Source organism: Mauremys mutica, unplaced genomic scaffold, assembly GCF_020497125.1.
Source record: "Mauremys mutica isolate MM-2020 ecotype Southern unplaced genomic scaffold, ASM2049712v1 Super-Scaffold_100391, whole genome shotgun sequence".
In the NCBI taxonomy this organism is placed as follows: Eukaryota; Metazoa; Chordata; order Testudines; family Geoemydidae; genus Mauremys; species Mauremys mutica.
Genome location: NW_025423327.1, coordinates 44,049 through 63,050, shown reverse-complemented (window position 1 = coordinate 63,050; position 19,002 = coordinate 44,049). Strand labels below are relative to the sequence as shown.

The 19,002-nt window shown below is 52.6% G+C and overlaps 3 non-coding genes across 3 annotated transcripts; 2 read left to right on the top strand and 1 right to left on the bottom strand.

Annotated features, from left to right (window-relative positions):
• Nucleotides 1-1,703: 1,703 nt before the first annotated feature.
• Nucleotides 1,704-1,775, top strand: TRNAQ-UUG. The gene has a single exon. It is a non-coding gene; the product is annotated as a tRNA-Gln (tRNA).
• A 4,007-nt stretch (nucleotides 1,776-5,782) lies between these two features.
• TRNAS-AGA lies at nucleotides 5,783-5,865 on the top strand. Its single transcript has one exon. It is a non-coding gene; the product is annotated as a tRNA-Ser (tRNA).
• Nucleotides 5,866-12,890: 7,025 nt separating this feature from the next.
• TRNAS-UGA lies at nucleotides 12,891-12,973 on the bottom strand. Its single transcript has one exon. It is a non-coding gene; the product is annotated as a tRNA-Ser (tRNA).
• Between the last annotated feature and the right edge of the window lie 6,029 nt (nucleotides 12,974-19,002).

The window sequence follows — 19,002 nt, the reverse complement described above, 5'->3', positions numbered from 1 at the left end:
ATGATGATACTTGAGTGAAATAGTATTATTGTCTCTGTGTCTCTTTGAAGGTTGTGCTAACCTGTATCTGAAGTGTTTAATGGGTAAATTACCCTGTGCTAATTGCCAGGATGTTTGGGAGAAAGAGTTAAGCCTATTGTTTTCTCAGGTTGCTGGAAATGTATAAGAACCCTGGGACATGATCCTGCTTCATCTCAGATCTGCTTTGGGATTTAAGAGGGGGAAACCTTAAGCCATAAGGATTGAGATCCCCAGTCACTGACTGGAGTCACCCTGAATATGGACATTGGACTGTAACCCATTTCTAAAAGGACTTTTGGCAACTACAAGCTCATTTCTGCTGTGTATCTGAACCTCAAGAATTGAATTCAAGTCTCTCTGTATATTGATCTTTTAACCAACTCTCTCGCTCTCTTTTCTTTTTTAATAAATTTTAGCTTAGTTAATAAGAATTGGCTATAGCATGTATTTTGGGTAAGAGCTAAGTTATAATTGGACCTGGGTATGTGGCTGATCCTTTGGGATTGGAAGAACCTTTTCTTTTATATGATGAGATCAGATTTTCAGGAATCATCATCATATCTGACGTGTGTGTCCGGACGGAGGCCTGAGGCTGGGCACTTTAAGGGAACTGCGTTGTTTGGACTTCTGAGAAACCATTGAGGTGCTACGGAAGCTGTTTTGTGCTGGTTGGTAAATCTAAGTATTAGAATAACCACCAGCGTTTGGGGTTTGTCTGCCCCATTTTGTTTGCAGTTCACCCTGATTGAGTGACCTCAGCTGGCTCCCACAGGCAGCACTGTCACACTGCTCCTTTCTAGTCACACTTTCTACACATCTAACATTAGTATATAATGTTATACAGATCTATCCCAACACCTGCCGGAGGTCCACTGGTAATGCGGATTCGGCGGCATGCCTGCAGGAGGTCTGCCGGTCCCGCGCCTTCGGCGTAACCACCACCGAATTGCCGCTGAAGCCGTGGGACTGGCAGAGCTTCCGCAGGCATCGCCTAATGCGCATTACCAGGGGACCTCCTGCAGTTTTGTCACAGCGATTGGCAGGCCGCCCTCCGCAACTTGCTGCGCTGGTGCCTGGAGCTGACCCTGTCCCTGACCCAGGGCAGAGGATATTGGAAGCTGAACATCCAGAGCTTGCAAGATAAAGGAGCAGGAGGGCGAGGCCTGGCGGTGTTGGCAGAACGGAAAAGCATCAGAGGGTTCTATGGTAACCAGGGGGATTGGTGGGAGTCGGTGAGGGAGGAGTTGGCGGCTTTGTTCCGGCAGTCGGGCAAACACCACAACATTAAAGAAACCAACAGTGCCAAGTCCTGCAATGTCGCCTGTGGGATTTCCACAAGAGCATCCAGGCTGGGGAGCCAGTCAGCGTGTGACTACGACCGGATCAAGCGCCAGCTGCCCGAGTTCCAGGAAATGAGGCTGCAGCTGGCCGATATGAGCGGAAGCACTGAGTGAAGGGAGGGGCGGCTTCCCCTGACATTTTTGCGGCCTGCAGGGAATGGAGACAAACCAGGGGGATGTGGGGACTCAGGGCAGGACCCACGGATCCGGTAGTGCAGGACCACAGTTGCTGGAGGAGGAGAGAGAGTCCTGCGAGAGGAAGCCGCTGGTGGGAAGCAATAAGTGCAGAGTGCAAACCAGCCAGTTGAGAGTCACAGGGATCTAGCAAATGAAATAGCAGCAGGTCCCATGGTGTAATGGGCAGCACTCAGGACTTTGAATCCTGGAATCTGAGTTCAAATCTCAGTGGGACCTTCTGGAGATACATTGATTTGCTGCAAACCATTGGAGCTCAACAGGCTTGGTTATCTTCTCCCTGGCTGAGGTAAAGTGATGGGTTTTTTCTCCTCCTCCTGGGTCACTGATGCCCACTGGAGATAGGTCTTTGGTCCAGCTCAGACAGAGACCAACACCTACAAAATCTCCACCAAGCATTCTCAAAACAACAGTACCTGCATGAGGAAATAAGGAAACAGATCAACAGAGCCAGATGTGTACCCAGAAGCCTCCTACTGCAAGACAAACCCAAGAAAGAAACCAACAGGACTCCACTGTCCATCACATACAGTCCCCAGCTAAAACCCCTCCAGCGCATCATCAGGGATCTACAACCCATCCTGGAGAATGATCCCACACTTTCACAGGCCTTGGGTGGCAGGCCAGTCCTCGCCCACAGACAACCTGCCAACCGGAAGCATATTCTCACCAGTAACTGCACAACGTACCATAGTAACTCTAGCTCAGGAACCAATCCATGCAACAAACCTCGATGCCAACACTGCCCACATATCTACACCAGCAACACCATCACAGGACCTAACCAGATCAGCCACAACATCACCGGTTCATTCACCTGCACTTCCACCAATGTAATATATGCCAGCAATGCCCCTCTGCTATGTACATCAGCCAAACTGGACAGACTCTAAGGAAAAGGATAAATGGACACAAATCAGAAATTAGGAATGGCAATATACAAAAACCTGTAGGAGAACACTTCAACCTCCCTGGCCACACAATAGCAGATCTTAAGGTGGCCATCCTCCAGCAAAAAAACTTCAGGACCAGACTTCAAAGAGAAACTGCTGAGCTCCAGTTCATCTGCAAATTTGACACCATCAGCTCAGGATTAAACAAAGACCGTGAATGGCTTGCCAACTACAGAACCAGTTTCTCCTCCCTTGGTTTTCACACCTCTACTACTAGAACAGGGCCTCATCCTCCCTGATTGATCTAACCTCGTTATCTCTAGCTTGCTTCTTGCTTGCTTATATATACCTGCCCCTGGAAATTTCCACTACTTGCATCCTACGAAGTGGGTATTCACCCACGAAAGCTCATGCTGCAAAACGTCTGTTAGTCTATAAGGTGCCACAGGACTCTTTGCTGCTTTTACAGATCCAGACTAACACGGCTACCCCTCTGATACAAGAGAAGAGAAGAGAAGAGAAGAGAAGAGAAGAGAAGGGAGGGGAAGTCTTTTCTATCCCTGCCTAGCTCCATTGGCCTCCTGTGGCCCTTTCGGCTCTCTGCTCCCCTGTTGGGGAGATGCAGAGACAAGCCCCCATCTGGGTGAGGCACCGATAGGCTGTGTCCCATGGCGTGTGTGGGGGAGAGGGGGAGGGGTGGGATGGGGTTCAAGGGGAGAAGGTTGTGTGTGACAGTGTGTGCGGGAGGGGGAGGGTGTGTTCCTTAGGATAGAAATAATGGAAAACACACGGGCAGTGACAGTGAAGCCCCGTGTCTGAGTGTTATGACCCTGTGTGGTGCTGCCATTCACCTTCCCCTCCTATGGGCTCAGCTTTCATTGAATCCAGCATTTTTTCACCTGTCCTCACCACAGAGGTGTCCCACGTGCCTCAGCTACCGAGTGTACCTCTTAGAGACGCCAAGGACTGGAACTGATTTCAGCTGCTGGACAGCTCTGCTAGGTCTTTATTCATTTGTACAGGAAAATGCTGAGTGTTTAAATTAATTTCAAGCCCCCTGCCCCCATTCAGCGAACTCCTGAACATACTGGAGATGGGTCTGGAAATCGATTTTCATTCGAAAAGTTTTTAAAGGGAATCACTTGGATTGGAACTAGGAACCCATCACCCTGCAGGGAAACATTCACCCACTAAGCTACCCTCACAGCAGAGAGTGTCCTGTATAGCCCAGAGCAGGAACAGTTTTTAACCTGGGGGTTAGTAAACTTTATCTCTATACAAACACCACAGCTTACAAACTCCCCACCCCCGCTCTGTGTCACCAGAGCACAACAACAACTCTCCTTGGGGCACACACGGCTCCCCAGCTCCCTGCCCGTCAGTCTCTCCAGCATTGCTCTAATCCCTTAAAGCAGAGTCTCAACCTCAATTTACCTTAGGGCCAGTGCCAGTCCTCCAGTCCTCCCAGTGGGCCAATAATGTCACTCATATTGCCCAGAACCCGCCCCCCAAAACTCTGCCCCTCACCTGCCTAAGGCTCTGGGAGGGAGTTTGGGTGTGTGGGGGGGAAGTGTAGGGTTCAGGCCCTGGGCTGGGGATTGGGGTGCAGGAGGGGTGCAGGCTCTGGGGGGAGTTTGGGTGCAGAAGGGGTGAGAGGCTGGTCTCTGGGAGGGAGTTTGGGTGGGGGAGGGGTTCTGGGGTGCAGGCTCTGGGATGGAGTTTGGGTGCTGGGTGCAGGCTCTGGGCTGGGGCAGGGGGTAGCGGGAACAGGAGGAGGGGTGGGGGTGCAGGCTCTGGGTGGGAGATTGGGGGCGGGCAGGAGGGGGGGTGTGGGAAGGGGGAGGGGGTGCAGGCTCTGGGAGGGGGTCAGGGTTAGGGTTAGCACTTACCTGGGGCTCCAAGGCGGGGTGGACTGGGGGGCCTCCATGTGCTGCTGCCCCCAGACACCGCCCCCAAAGCATCTCATTGGCTGCAAGGGCTCGGGGTGGGGGCAGCATACGGAGGCACAGCCCCACCCTGCCATGCGGAGGGGCCGGCAGCCACTGGAGGGAGCAGGCAGATGCTGCTCAGCTCCGCTGCACTGCTGAGGCCCCTGTGGGGAGCAGGTGGGGCCAAGGGAGTGACCTGGTCCCAAAACTTCTGGAGCCCCACGGGCGAGACCTGGGAACCAGGACTGCCAGCCAGACAAACCCCTTTAAGAGGAGGCGTCCCTCTCCCTGTCAAAAACTGATCTTCCTCCTTCAGTTCAGTGACAGCCTGAATTGTTCCTTATCCCGCCAGAGCCAGAGGACTGAAAGCAGCAACATCAAACCCGTGTGTAGCTCGCAGGAATGGACATAAACACTCCCTGGTATCTGAGGAGATGTTCAGCTTTGCCCTTAGTCAACTACAAGGCTAAAGGGAAAGGAGGTGGCACCAGATATATAGAGTGAAACACGACACATCATAGTTATGCACATGGTGGCTGCAAAATCTTTTGATGTACTTCTGCTTATCAGCAGTGTATTGTTTTCTCTGGAGTCCAGGCCTTGACCAAGAAATTTGTATCTTGATAAAATAATCGACTGCCCCTGGTGAAGGCAATGGACTTGACACCCACTGGGGTGTCCCTACACAGGTACAAGTACTAACAACAGTGGCTGCCTTTTAGCCATAGATTTTAATCGGGGCAATAAATACAAACCCCCGTTAAATCATTTCTCAGCCCGAGTCCTTCACCCACATTCCATAGAGCATTGGGCCAGCATGTGGACGTTTCATTTCCGACCTCAGTTTCACACAGAGACAAAATTTCCTTTGCACAGGTCCATGAACAGCAAAACCTCCCTGTGTCTCTGGTCTGAGCCAGGGCATTCGATTCCAGTGAACCCTTCTCTCCTGCAATGGCGACGGTCAGACAGAGGGGACGTGGCACCTGCATCCCTGCCAGGGAGATATTGGCTCCGCTCTTTCTTTCTGCTGCTGTTGTTAGTCCATGAAACATCAAGGATGGAATGCAGGGCTGAGTTCATGCACCAGCCCTAACTAAGTGCCCCAGATAAATCCTGCCCCCTGCTATTGGAACGATGTGCTGGAGATTTGACTAGGAAAGGGACTGTCTGAATTGTCAGAGTGGGGAATGAACAACAATCTACAGCAATGTCGTTCACACAGACACACTCTCATCCTGCTCCAACCGGAAGGGAAATGGGCAGGAATTCTCGCTGTTCAGCCAAGGACACACTTACACTAACGCAGCCATGAGTGTGCTGGGGAAGCTGGTCTGAGCAAACAATTTGAAGTGACAATTCTGTGAGAACAAAATCATCATATAGTGGAACAACTGTAGCTTAAGTAGTTGTGGCCGAGTGGTTAAGGCGATGGACTAGAAATCCATTGGGGGTCTCCCTGCGCAGGTTCAAATCCTGCCAACTACGCAAGCTCTATGTTGCTTGTTGTTATTATAGTATTAGTACCTGAGCATCCACAGTGCAAACTGGAGCCAGATCTAGTTTCACTCTGTCTACACTTAAAATGCTGCTGTGGCACTGCTATAGCACTTTGGAGTAGACAGTGATTGGAGGGGTTTTCCCATCCCTGTAATAGCTACACGGACAAAACCATTCTTCCTTTTCTTTAGCACTATCTAACCAGGGCTTAGGTCACCTTAACTCTATGGGTTGGGGGGGTGGTGGTCACACCCTGAGAGACGTCGCTCTGCCAGTTCAGTGCCCAGCGTACACCAGCCCTTAGATCCCTCTTGGTATTTCAATGCAGGCACTGACCTGTGAGAGGAAAACATCAGCTCACAAACACAGATACTGAATTCCCCACATTTAATCTCGCTGCACTTTCCAGAAAGTCACAAAATTCAATTCATTCTTGCTAGGACAGAGAAAAAATAAGTGACATTAAGTTTTTGGCTTGGTTAAATAAAATTAAGTGTTTAATCAATATAGTAAAAAAATCTGTACTGATTCCTCTAACTAACACCACAATGTGAAATAGGAACAGAGACAAAGCTTGTCAGTGACAACTAATTTCGCAAATCATCTTCCCATTATTAATTTCCATGCTGCCCCTACATTCACCTTCCCCTTAGACTTGTTCTCGGACATTCACCTTCCTCTGCAGCATGGGGCACGGGTCACTTGCTGGAGGATTCCCTGCACCTTGAGGTCTTTAAGCCACGATTTGAGGATTTCAATAATTCAGACATAGGTTAGGGATTTGTTACAGGAGTGGGTGGGTGAGATTCTGTGGCCTGCATTGTGCAGGAGGTCAGACTAGGTGATCATAATGGTCCCTTCTGACCTTAAGTCTATGAATCTATTAATCTTTTCCCAAATTTGGAAAATTGTGCAGTTCAGAATGTGAATAGTGACCCCGTCTCCTTCCTGCACCTGCTCTACATTGCTCCACAGCAGTTTCTCCACCTGCAGAGTCACCCCAGCACGGCAGTGCAGCCGCCCAGGGGTCAGCAGGGGCCCCTGGCAAGGACAGTGGGTGCAGCTAACAGCCCGGTGTGCCTGGCCGTGAGGCAGCTGTAAAAAAGCAACCCCCCTGCCCAGAAGTACAGAGACTGAATTCCCCAACTTTAACATCATGACCCCCTGTAGAAAGCCACACGTGTCAGTTGTAGTTTCACAGGGAGATGCAAAAATCAAGTGACACCAATTTTCAAGTTGAGTAAATAAAGTTGAGGAGATAGTTATTAACCTCCCAAAAATATACTAAATATCCCTCAACATAACACCTGAAGGTGAAATATGAACAGAGACAAACCTTGTCAGCAAAGGCTCATTTCCCAAACGATCCTCAAAATGTTACTAATTCCCACCCCTCCTCCGCAGGAGTTCTGTGCAGTGTAAATGTTCTGCAGGCAGCTTCCCATTAAATGCTGTTGTGGGACATTCCCAGGCCTGGAAATGTACCAACGACAGAATTTGAAGAGCAAACCTGGTTCCCCGCACCAGGCGGGATTTGAGTGTTTTGTCCCTGTCACTTAGTCTGTGTCAATAGTACAGACGCCATGGGCAGGACTCCAGGCTCTGCTTGAGGGATCCTGGCACAGGGACTGGGGGGGGAGAAAGGATTGTAGATTCTAACCTGTGCTCTGGAGAGGAGGTAATAAGTGAAGGGGCATTTTTAACTCCTCCCCTCCTCAGGGCTGGAATTCTACATTCCACAGGGCCAAATAAGGGGGTGATGTCATTTGGCTAATGAAAACCAGTACTCTAGGTGAGGCTTGAACTCACAATCTCAGCATAGTTCCTCTCAGCACTGCCCTATAAGTACTGTGTGCTAACCAAGTGTGCAACTGGAGCACCAGTTAGCTATGATTCTCCAAGACCCCTAGGCTGATAAAGGCAAGGAGTGACCCCAAAACATTCTCAGTGGGGTTGAGAGCAGGTAGCGACAAGTGTTGTACTCGGTGGGGTGGATTCTTCTTAAGGGTTCCAGGCCCCATTTGACCCTTTTGTTCTTCCCTGTGTAATAACAGAGCTGGTTAAGACTCAATGGAGAGTCTTGCTGCAGACCAACAGATCTGAAATCACTGATAACCAGCTCTAAGCATTAGTCCTGCTTTGGGACAGTGTCTCTCATGCAACAAACTGCCCAGTCTGTGCTAGCAGTGAGGCTCCCTCACTAACAGCTGAAATCAGGGAGAGCTGTGTGAAGTGCAGGGCCCCAGGGGTGCCTGGACAGGGGGGAACAACACCCCAGGGCTTTTAAACATGGGAGAGCTCTGCCTTGCCCCTTTGTAATGACCGTAAGGGCGAGTGAGGGGAGGGAGGCTACTGTTCAGGCTCTGGTGGCCACTAATTTTACGCAGGGCCACCTGGTGGGGGGAAGTGTGGCAATTTGCCCCAGGCCCCGCGCCCCACAGGGGCCCCGTGAGCCCTGGCCAAGAATTCTTTCCCTGGCTAGAGGCACCTTTTTAATTTGTACTCATCCGGCAGCAGTCCGGGTCTTTGGTGGCACTTCAGCGGCAGGTCTTTCAATGCTGCCGAAGACATGGAGCGAGTGAAGGACCTGCTGCCACTGAAGACTCGGACGCCGCCCAGTGAGTACAAGAGCCGCAGCAGGTGGCGCCTTTTTTATGTTCGCTCCCCCACTTTGCCCCAGGCCCCCGAATCCTTTGGGTGGCCCTGCTTTTAGGGAGCCTGCCCCACTCCTGGTGGGACCACAAGACGTCCCAGAGTAGAGAGGGTGGCCAGCAGAGCGGTGACAGGGGGGAACGGCAAGTGGCCAGCAATGTGGCCAGACAGCGGAGGGAGAAAGGGGCTTTCCCCCCCCGGAGGTGAGAGGTGAACTCTGGGTTTTCACTGACCCAGGACAGCAGCTGTGGGTGAGGTGCAGTGAAGGGAGGGGCACATCCACAGAGCTTCTGGTGTCTGGATTTAGGAGCCCAAGGCAAAAGGCCACTGCCCAGCGCACTGTGGGGGGGGTGTTTTGCTCATAGTGTTGTGTTATGAATCCTCATTGTGGTGTTTTCCCAAGTTAATACAAGGTGATTCTCCTCCTTTTTATTAAGGTTTCTTTTCTACACTCAGTGAGTGTGAGTGGGGAAAGTATCGCCTCTTAGAGGCACCCAGTGGCCAGGGTTAGTTTCCCCAGGTTACTGGGTGGGGGCTTAGGCAGACTGTGTGTTGTATTGTTGAAGAGGAGCCCCAAGCACCCAAACAGGGAATTGTAACTTCAACCTTCAGAGTAAGAGCCAGAGGTGCTGCCAGCTGAGCTAGCCAGGCCGCCTAAACGTATTAACCCCTTTCACCCTAAGAGCAAACACCGGGTACTTCTGTGCTTCTCAGCAGCTGGGAAAAAGCCTCTTGGGGGAAATATCTCCTGTCCCACCACCAAAAGGAGCCCATTGAGTGGGAACAGTCAAAGGCCCCACCTGCTTTCCTACCACCTTGTGATGCTGGCCGGCCACAGAACGAATGCTGGTCTGTGGGTGGCCTTCAGTGGGGGTTTGTCATGCCAGGAAGCAGGGAGCAGGCTGGCCGGGTGTCTCTGTGGCTGTCTGCTGGCCACGCATAGGCATGGTTCTCCCCTCCTCTTGCCCTGCCCTTGGTTGCTCTGTAGCTTTTAAGCCGTCCCTTGGAGCTGTCAGCACCAGCCGCCTCTGCTCTAGATGCCCAGAGGAGGAGAGGTGCTGGGCTCCAGCCTGGGACTCTTCCTCCCTCCTGCCTAGTCCTGACTATGAAGCCTGGCCCTGGCCCTCCTTCCTTTAAATGCCATGTGGGCAAGAGGAAGAGTGTGGCAGCTGCAGGGACCAAAGTTGCGGGCATCAGGTGAAGCAGCGAGAAACAACCATATGGTCAACCCGCAGGAATCTCTAGCCAGACTGTTAAGTTCTAGGACCCCAACCTATAGCATCCAGCCCATTGAACCAGCCAGACCAAAGACCTATCTCCAGTGGGCATCAGTCACCCAGCAGGAGGGAAAAAACTCACTCTAGTTCACCCGGAGAGAGGGTAGCCAAGCACATTGAGCTCCAGGGCTTTGCAGCAAAATCACATATCACCAGGTCCCACTGAGATTTGAACTCATATTCCAAGACTCAAAGTCTTGAGGGCTGCCCATTACTCCATGGGACCTACTGCTGTGTACTTTTTTTAGGCCCCTGTGACTCTCAGCTGGCTGACTTCCACTCTGCACTTATTGCTTCCCACCAGCGGCTTCCTCTCACGGGACTCTCTCCTCGTCCAGCGACTGTGGTCCTGCACTACCGGATACTTCACTCAGAGCTCCTGCTCATTTCAGCCAACTGTAGCCTCATCTCCTGGAACTCGGGCAGCTGTCGCTTGATCCGGTCATACAGTCACACACTGACTGGCTCCCCTGCCTGGATGGTCTTGTGGAAATCCCACAGGCGACGCTGCAGGACTTGGCACTGTTGGTTTCTTTAATGTTGTGGTGTTTGCACGACCATGGGAACAAAGCCACCAACTCCTCCCTCACCGACTCCCACCAATCCCCCTGGTAACCACAGAACCCTCTGATGCTTTCCCGTTCTGCCAACACCGCCAGGCCTCACCACCCTGCCTCTTTATCTTGCAAGCTCTGGATGTTCAGCTTCCAATATCCTCTGCTGTGGGTCAGGGAATTGCCCACTTTGAGCAGACGGTGAGAGCTGTGTGATCCGAACAGTCCATTGGCTCCACCCTGCACTGGGCTGTCGACGTGCTCTCCTTCACGGAAATCCGGTCAGTGCGACTCCTGGCCTGTCCCCGCAGAAAGGTGTATCCCCTCTGCAGCTGGTGTGAGCTCGGGTCAGAGGAATAGGAGGCTACTGCCAACCCTCCACTGGTTCCACTGTGGAGAAACACGTCCTCTAAGGCAACCTCTCTACAGACCTGCGCCAGGTAGTGCTCAGCATAGAAGAGTTTCCTCTGACGGTCGGGAAAACAGGACCAGCAGTCCTCAGGCCGGTGCAACAATTGAAATCCCCCCTGACACCAAACACCGTGTGGTCCAGAGGAAGGGAGCCAGTTCCTTCCATAGAACTTCCATAGAACGGTGGATGAAAAGCTGAATATGAGTCAACAGTGTGCCCTTGTTGCCAAGAAGGCTAATGGCATTTTGGGTTGTATAAGTAGGGGCATTTCCAGCAGATCAAGGGATGTGATCATCCCCCTCTACTCAGCACTGGTGAGGCCTCATTTGCAGTACTGTGTCCAGTTTTGGGCCCCACACTACAAGAAGGATGTGGATAAATTGGAGGGAGTCCAGCGGAGGGCAACAAAAATGATTAGGGGGCTGGAGCACATGACTTACGAGGAGAGGCTGAGGGAACTGGGATTGTTTAGCCTGCAGAAGAGAAGAATGAGGGGGGATTTGATAGCTGCTTTCAACTACCTGAAAGGGGGTTCCAAAGAGGATGGATCTAGACTGTTCTCAGTGGTAGAAGATGACAGAACAAGGAGTAATGGTCTCAAGTTGCAGAGGGGGAGGTTTAGGTTGGATATTAGGAAAAACTTTTTCACTAGTAGGGTGGTGAAGAACTGGAATGGGTTACCTAGGGAGGTAGTGGAATCTCCTTCCTTAGAGGTTTTTAAGGCCTGGCTTGACAAAGCCCTGGCTGGGATGATTTAGTTGGGTTTGGTCCTGCTATGAACAGGGGGTTGGACTAGATGACCTCCTGAGGTCCCTTCCAACCCTGAGATTCTATGATTCTATGATTCTAACTTTCCTTTTACGCCTTAACTGGGGACCATACACACTAATATAGCAGTAACCAGTGCCATGGAGCACAAAGCCCACCAGTAATGCCCTCCCTGGTCAGAGCTTCAGCCCCTTCTGTACTCGCACCATGAATGTGAAGAACAAGACTCCAACCCCATCATTCTTCCCTGGCCTGGAGGACCAGAGAGATGGGCCCTTCCACCAATCACCATCAAGCTACCCTAGAGTTGTTAATGTGCATTTTATGAACACCCACCATGGCCAAGTCCAGTTGCTCCAAGGCACTGAACATCAAGTGCCACTTCCTGGGCCCCCAAATCCCTGCCACCTTCCACATGGCCACTTTCACAGAAGCCCCTTCCCTGGTACTGCCCTCCCTCAGCTGCACAAAGGAGTTTTCATCCCCTATTCCTGCCTGTCACTGACCAGCAGCCCTCTGGCACCATTCCTGAGGGTCACCCTGGCGGTGAGAGTCTGGCCACCACTTACCGCCCCACCCTGTTGTCCTTGCTTCCCCCCCCTGGGCATCATTTTGGGAGGGAAGTGGGGAGTGAGAGCCAGGAGAGAGCAGTGTCTGGCTCACCGTGGGGGAGAGAAGAGACCTGCTGAGTGCGGATCTCCCTCAGCCTCCCCTGCAAGGCTGGTCAGTTGTATTGTCACTGTGATAGTCGGTGCTTCCCTTCAGGGCCGTCCCGGAACAACTCCCCCCCTTTCCTCCCCAGGCCCTGCCCTCACTCCACCCCTTCCTCCAAACTCCCACCCCGTCCCCTCCTGCCCCATTCCTCTCCCTCTCCCACCTCTATCCGTCTCTGCTCCTCCCCCTCCCCGCCCAGCGCCTCCTGCACCCCACTGAACAGCTGGTCACTGGCAGGTGGAAGTCACTGAAGGGGAAGAGGAGGAGCTTGACGGCAAGGCATGTAGTGGCGGGGGGAGGGAGCTGGCTGCCAGTGGGTGCTGAGCACCTATTTTTTCTCTGTTGGTTCTGCAGCCCCGTAGCTCCCATGGAGTCGCTGACTCGGCTCCTTTCACACCCTAGAGAGAGGAGCAGAACCAGGGCTATGGCTGATCTATGGGGCACCAGGTGAGTGGCAGAGGCTTCAGGTGCTGAGAGTTTGCCTGACCCCTCAGGGACACAGTGTGAGGGGGTGTCCCAGGCATCTCTATGAAAGGAGCAGAACAGGATTTACTTGGGGTGGGGAGAGAATTGAGAGTGTCTCAGGGGGCTGTACAGAGGTATTGCCGGGTGAGAGACTGGCTACAACACAGGCCTCGCTGTGAGCAGGATTGCGAACCTGCGCAGGGGAACCCTATTGGATTTCAACTCCAACGCCTTAACCACTCGGCCATCACAGCTGTGAGCACAAAACTGCCCCAATGCCAGAGAAACTGGGAAAGAATCACAATGCCCAGGCGTGAAGTCATCTGAACTACAGAATTCCCACAGCAAACCTGGCTCCCAAAGCATGGGGGGGATTGCGGGTTTGTTCTCTTTGCTTAGTCATGTGCAGTCGCACAGAGAGCGCGATTAAAAGTCTCCCCTCCCACAGAGCAGGAACGGGGAAATGATTCTCAACTTGAAGCTTGATGTGAATGAGGATGTCTGGACCACAGGGCCAGGGACTGATCTTTGCTAGAGAAACCAGTGACACACGGAGCCAGGCTAAGGAAAATGTTTCCTGGAGTCAGTAACTGGATTAGCAGCAGTATTGTGCAGAGAAATGTCTCACAAGAGGAGTCAGCGCATTGGTAGTTCGGTAGCAGAAGTCACAGCTACAGCGGGGGAGGTCTAGCTTTGGTTTCTGGCCAACAGAGGGATGAGTTTTATTGTCTCCTAATTTCAGTAGAAAAAATCAGACCCAAACTGGGTTTTGGGGGGGGGGGGCGTTCTCTGGTTTGGTTTGTTTGTCTCATTTGAAAAGTCCTTGATCATTTTTCTGGGAAAACTGTTTGGACAAGGCCAAGGAAGAGTTAGAACAATTACAAATCTCCATGGGAGTGAGGGGGTCTCTCAGTGCCGGGGGAGGGGTGGAGATTTTCATGGAGCGGAGTTGAGGAGATAAATGAGAGGCTTTTGCTCCAGCAGAGGGAGCGGCTTGGCTTCTCTGTAGCCTTCTGTGATGTTATTAATATGAACTGGGACCGTAGAGATCATTGCTGCCACCACTGTTATCTGTGTGCAGCAAATATTGTGCAAAGGTTGGCGTGTGAGGTGTCTAGGACAAGGTTATGATTGGCTGGTGATAATGACGCTGGCTGTACGTGTGCACCATTTTTGTAGTTGAAGTTATGAACATGGGCTCTGTACTTGTATCTCAAACGTATTTGATTCCAAGTAGCCTCAGTGTCGTCAGCCCCCAACTCCTTCAGGAGTCCATAGCAAAGAGACCCCCCCCCACTGTCCTGGACTCCCTGGGGGGTACCTCCCACCCCCCGCCCAATGGAGCACCAAGGATTAAAGTGGCAGCATCTAGTGTCAGTGGGGTTCAGTGGCTCAGGCCAGACACCTAAGCTGGGGACCCGCCCCCATAGCACTGCTCGAGGGCCTGGGCCTGGGGTGTTCACAGCCCCCTCCTCACCCCTCCCTGAGCCCAGCCTGGCTCCTCACCTGGAACAAAGCAGAAGCGTCCCTTGGCCTCGCTGCTGTCCGAGTCCCAGGCGCTGCTGCTGTCCCATGGGGAGCGGGCCGAGCTGCTGGGGCTGGGAGAGGGATCCTCCACCTCCTGCCCTGGGGAGGCTGGAAGGTCCCCACTGACGGGGCAGAGCGATGCCTCCTGCTGGAAATTGGGGCTGGGCTCCTGGGGCCGCTGCTGCCCACACAACAAGCCCCGGAGCCACCCTGCCCGGTTCTGCTCCTGGGCTGGGTCCTGCCTGCCCAGCCGCATCCTGGCCCAGCTCCATTTTGGCCTGGCCGGTGCCTCTCCCACCTCGGCGCCTGCGCCAGGAGCAGGTTTCCTCTTCCAGAAGGCTGGGCACTTCCACCTCCTGGCCCGGCCGGGAGCTCCTTCCCCGCCAGTGGGGATGGAGGGGCCGCCCCGCTCCTGGGGAAGATGGCAGCTGCTTCTCTCAGGCTCTGGGGCCACCTGCAGAGGCTTCTTCCTGGACATCCTCAGGAGCCCGGCCATCCTGGAACCGAGCGGGGAGCAGGCGTGAGTCCGGGGTCAGGGCAGCCTCTCACTAACCAGCCTGTTTGGTGCCTCTCCATCCCTGCCCCAGCCAGAGCAGCTCCTCCTCCCCTCACAGGGGTGCAGGGAGTGCAGGCTACACACACTGGCAGGAGTTCATTGCATGACCTGCTCCCCCTCAACGCTCCCCCTCCTCATCCCTGGGGCTGCAAGAACCGGGGAGTCTCGTCCTTTTCGAGCACTGGGGTCAGTCACAAAGACCATCGGTCACTTTGGACAAACAGCTCCCTCCTGCCAGCCCAGGACACACTCACACGCCCCAACCCCCCGCCCAGGCTAGAGAAGGAAGAGAACCCAGGAGTCCGGACTTCTCCTGGGAAACCATTCCCCACTTCAAAGTCCCTCGGCATAGCAAGCCCAGGGCCCCCTCGTTTCCCATTGATTTCCATGCTCAGCAGCTCCATGCTGAGCAGCTCTGGCCCAGCTCAGAGACTCTCGGCCTGGGGAACAGTCTCCCACAAGGGAAGGGCTGGGAGCCCCGTTGCTGGGACCTTGCCAAACACACTGGAGATGGCTCTGGAGAAGCCCCTCCCCGGTCTGAGAGTGAGGGGCTCCTGGGGGCTGTTTGCAAATCCAATCTCCTTTGGGAGAGATTCTCTCCCCCTCTTTCTGCCTCCCCCCAGACAGATGGGGGACCCCACCGAGGAACCCTAATGCCACTCACTGTCTCTGGTGACGGAGCGATGGATGGAGGATGTTCAGTGTCATCCCTCGCCCTTCTCCTCACACTCCAAGCCCAAGGCAGGCTGGAGAGGGGGGTGGTGACCCAGCCAGCAGGCAGGGTGATGACACTGGGTGATTGGTTGGCTGGGAAAACAAGAGTCTGTCTTATTGCCAGGGAAAGGAGAAACTTGGCCAGCAGCAGGGGGTGCAGAACATCACCCTAGTGCGGGGGTGACAGCGCCTCCAGGATCCTGAAATCCCAGCACTTTACACACCTTCCTGGAGCCTCCCAACCCCCCTGGGGTGTCGGGACTGTGACCCCAACCCCACTGATGAGAAACAGGCCTGGGGAGGGGAAGCTACTGGCTCAGGGTCACACCAAGTGTCAGAAGGATGGATGGGACCCAGCAGTCCTTCTTTCCAGGCCCCTTCGCTAACCACTGCTGCACACTCCCTCCCACAGCTGGCAATTACAAGCAGCCCTCATGGCCACTCCCCCTGCCTTTGAGAGGGAGTGTGCTCCACTGGAGTGACTGGGCCAGGGGATTGGGAGTCAGGACTCCTGGGTTCCATTGCTGGGATTTAATACTTTCCCGCTAGTGGAAAGTGCTGGGAGAATCCCCCAGCCAAAGCTGCTGTGACAGTGCTAAGCAGCATCTGACCATTCCAGGGCGGAGCACACGGCCCAGGAGGAGGAGGGTTTGGCTCTGGGGTTTCACTTCAGCCCAGTCTAGAGAGAGGGGCCCAGCCATGGAGTTTGGCTCAAGAAGACCAATTCTCCAATTTGTTAAGGGCGTTTTGAATTCCAATCCTGTGCTCCAAAGTGCTTGGTGTGGGTTGCCAATTTTAGAAGCCTGCTCTCCACTCCATTTTCCAAATCAGTAATGAAACTATTGAATAGTACCGGACCTCGAACTGATTCCTGCCGGACCCACTAGGTGCACCCTCTCCGTTGGACAGCCAGACATGGAGACGGGCTCTTGGAGTCTGGGCTTTCAACCAGCTCTGCCCCCACATGACACTGATTGCGTCTAGACCGCATTTCCCTCGTTTGCTTGTGAGAATGTCCTAGATCCCATCTACTGTTTATCCACCTCCACTAGGCCGGAACCCTGCCAAAGAAGGAAAGAGGCTGGGTTTGGAATGATTTGTTCTTGACAAATCCATGCTCACTAGTCCTAAGAACCAAAGTATCCTGTAGGTGCTGCTGACAAACTGATTGTTTAAGAATGTATTCCAGGATCTCCCCAGCTGTGGAAGTGAGGCTAGCTAGTCTGTAAGTCCCAGGGGTCTCTTTGTACCCCTTTTAAAGATAGGTCCTGTCTTGTTCATGGATGGGAGGATGTTTTTTTTCCAGGGATCTCAGACGAGAACTGGGGCACAACACCTGGTTTGTTAAGGCCACAAAAATGGAGGCAGGAACCTCTTCTCTCCTGCTGGCAAAGAACCCCAGGTACCTAAAAGACAGGGACTCACATCCCTGAATGGGCTTTAAAAAAGGCAGTGGTTAAAAAGTTTGGCCCCGACCATTTCTTGTTTCCGCAGACTAGACATTTTAGCAAACTTTAGAATTCCTTGGTGCTAAACTCCATGAAACTCCCCTTTCTCCTTCACAGAGGGTTTTAACGCCCCTTATCTCACTCAGGCTCATGACCGCCCAGAGTTCGAGAACTGTCCCTGTTCCCATTGGACAGATGGGGAGGAGCCTGAGGTACACAGAAGGGAAGTGACCTACCCAGCAAGGTGGTGGCAGAGCCAGAAAGAGAAGGCAACGGTCCTGACTCCTGTTCTAACAGACATCCCCCACGCCCCCCGAGGCAGGGATAGAGCCCAGGAATCGAGATGGTGGGGAAATTTCATTGAAACTGTTTCTGTCAGAAAACCCCCTTCAGACTAAACCAGTTTGTTTCTCAAAATCATAACAAGTAGGATGAAAGTTCTTTGCAAAAATATGTTGTTGCAAAACAAAAGCATCTCCTGTTTGTCACAGTGTGTTAAATTGTCTCGTCACACACAAAGAAGAGACACTTAGATCTTGAAAATGAAATAAGATGCTTCAGTCTGAGCTAAGTAGTTGCTGCTCTTAACAATTTCAAAATAAAAAAATACAAATGAAATAGACTATTTCAGCTGTTCTATTATGTGTTAATCTGCTCTGAGTAAACGTGATAGGACACCTAATATGATGCACTACTCCTAGTGACACTCTCCAATGGATCCCCATCCTCCTCCCACCGTGACGTAGGTAGGAGCGGATCATTATTATCCCTACTTGAAAGAGGGAGAAGCTAAGGCTGAGAAAGGAGAATTGACTTGTCTTAGGTCACACAGCCGGCCAGTGGCAGAGTTGGGAATAGGACCCAAGAGCCCTGATTTTCAAACTAACCATCAGATCATGAATTTCAGACATTGAATGACCTGAGTAAAGTGCTCTCAGATGAGCTCCAGACCAACAACAGTGCACAGTAATTATTCAGCAAGTATTTGAGGAGAACTGCAATGTTAGAGAGAATCATGAACTGCTCAGAGACAATTAATGCAGAAAGCAGCAAAATTTGTCAAACATATGACTGGTTATGACTTATTTACTTGGTCTTAAAAGAGAAGAACAAGGACCGGAGTCTCCTCCCTGTCAATAACCCCCTGCTCAGCCAATCAGGGTAGAGACAGAGGACGGGAGGCTGAGGGTTCTCACCAGAGAGCCCAAAGGATGGCCCAGGTCACCAGTGGGGATCACTGCCCAAGCACTATTTCAGACCCACATTTTTGGGTGGACCACCCACAGTGGGAGCTGCAGAGCACTCCCCTGCAACACACACACACACACATCCTGGTGTTGGGAGGGGAAAAGGAGAAAGGACAAAAGAAGCAAGAGACAAAGAGAAAGGAGGGAGGGAGGGATGAAGGAAAAGATGAAACAAAAAGGACAAACCCTAATGTCCCCAGTGATTCTAAGGGACAAAATCCCAGGTGCGGAATAAAATTCGGCCCCCTTAAGCTCGTGTTTTCCATGCGTAGAATTCAACTGTCACCAGATGGACCAGACTGAACAGGTTTCAAACCTCAAGGAGGCTCTTACCTTCTAAACAGGGACGGCTGTTTTCTAGTAAAATCAGGAAAAGGGAAGGAGAAAACTCGAAAGAGGTTCCTCCTGGCGCTCACATCTGTGAACCCGAATACTCTCTCAGTCCTGAAAGAGAGACCTCCAGAAGGAGACTTGCTGAAGCAAAGCCACAGGGGTCTCTGAGGTATCCCTGGCCCCTCACCCCTGTCCTGCCTGGCTGATGTCAGCATCTCTCTGTGAGGTCACCACCTCCCCACCACCTTTGACTAATAGTCTGAGGTCCTGCAAAAGGCCTTTGTGATGTTACTGCCACACCCCTCCCTTGCTGTGCTAATGTCCTGCCCCTGCCCGGGCACTTTGCAGGTTTGAGCTACTCCCTGTGGATCACCCCACTCAAGGAGCGTTCGTTCTAGGAAGCAAGCCGGCTAGACAGGAAAACATCAGACACTGCTCCCAATGCTACACTCAGTTTT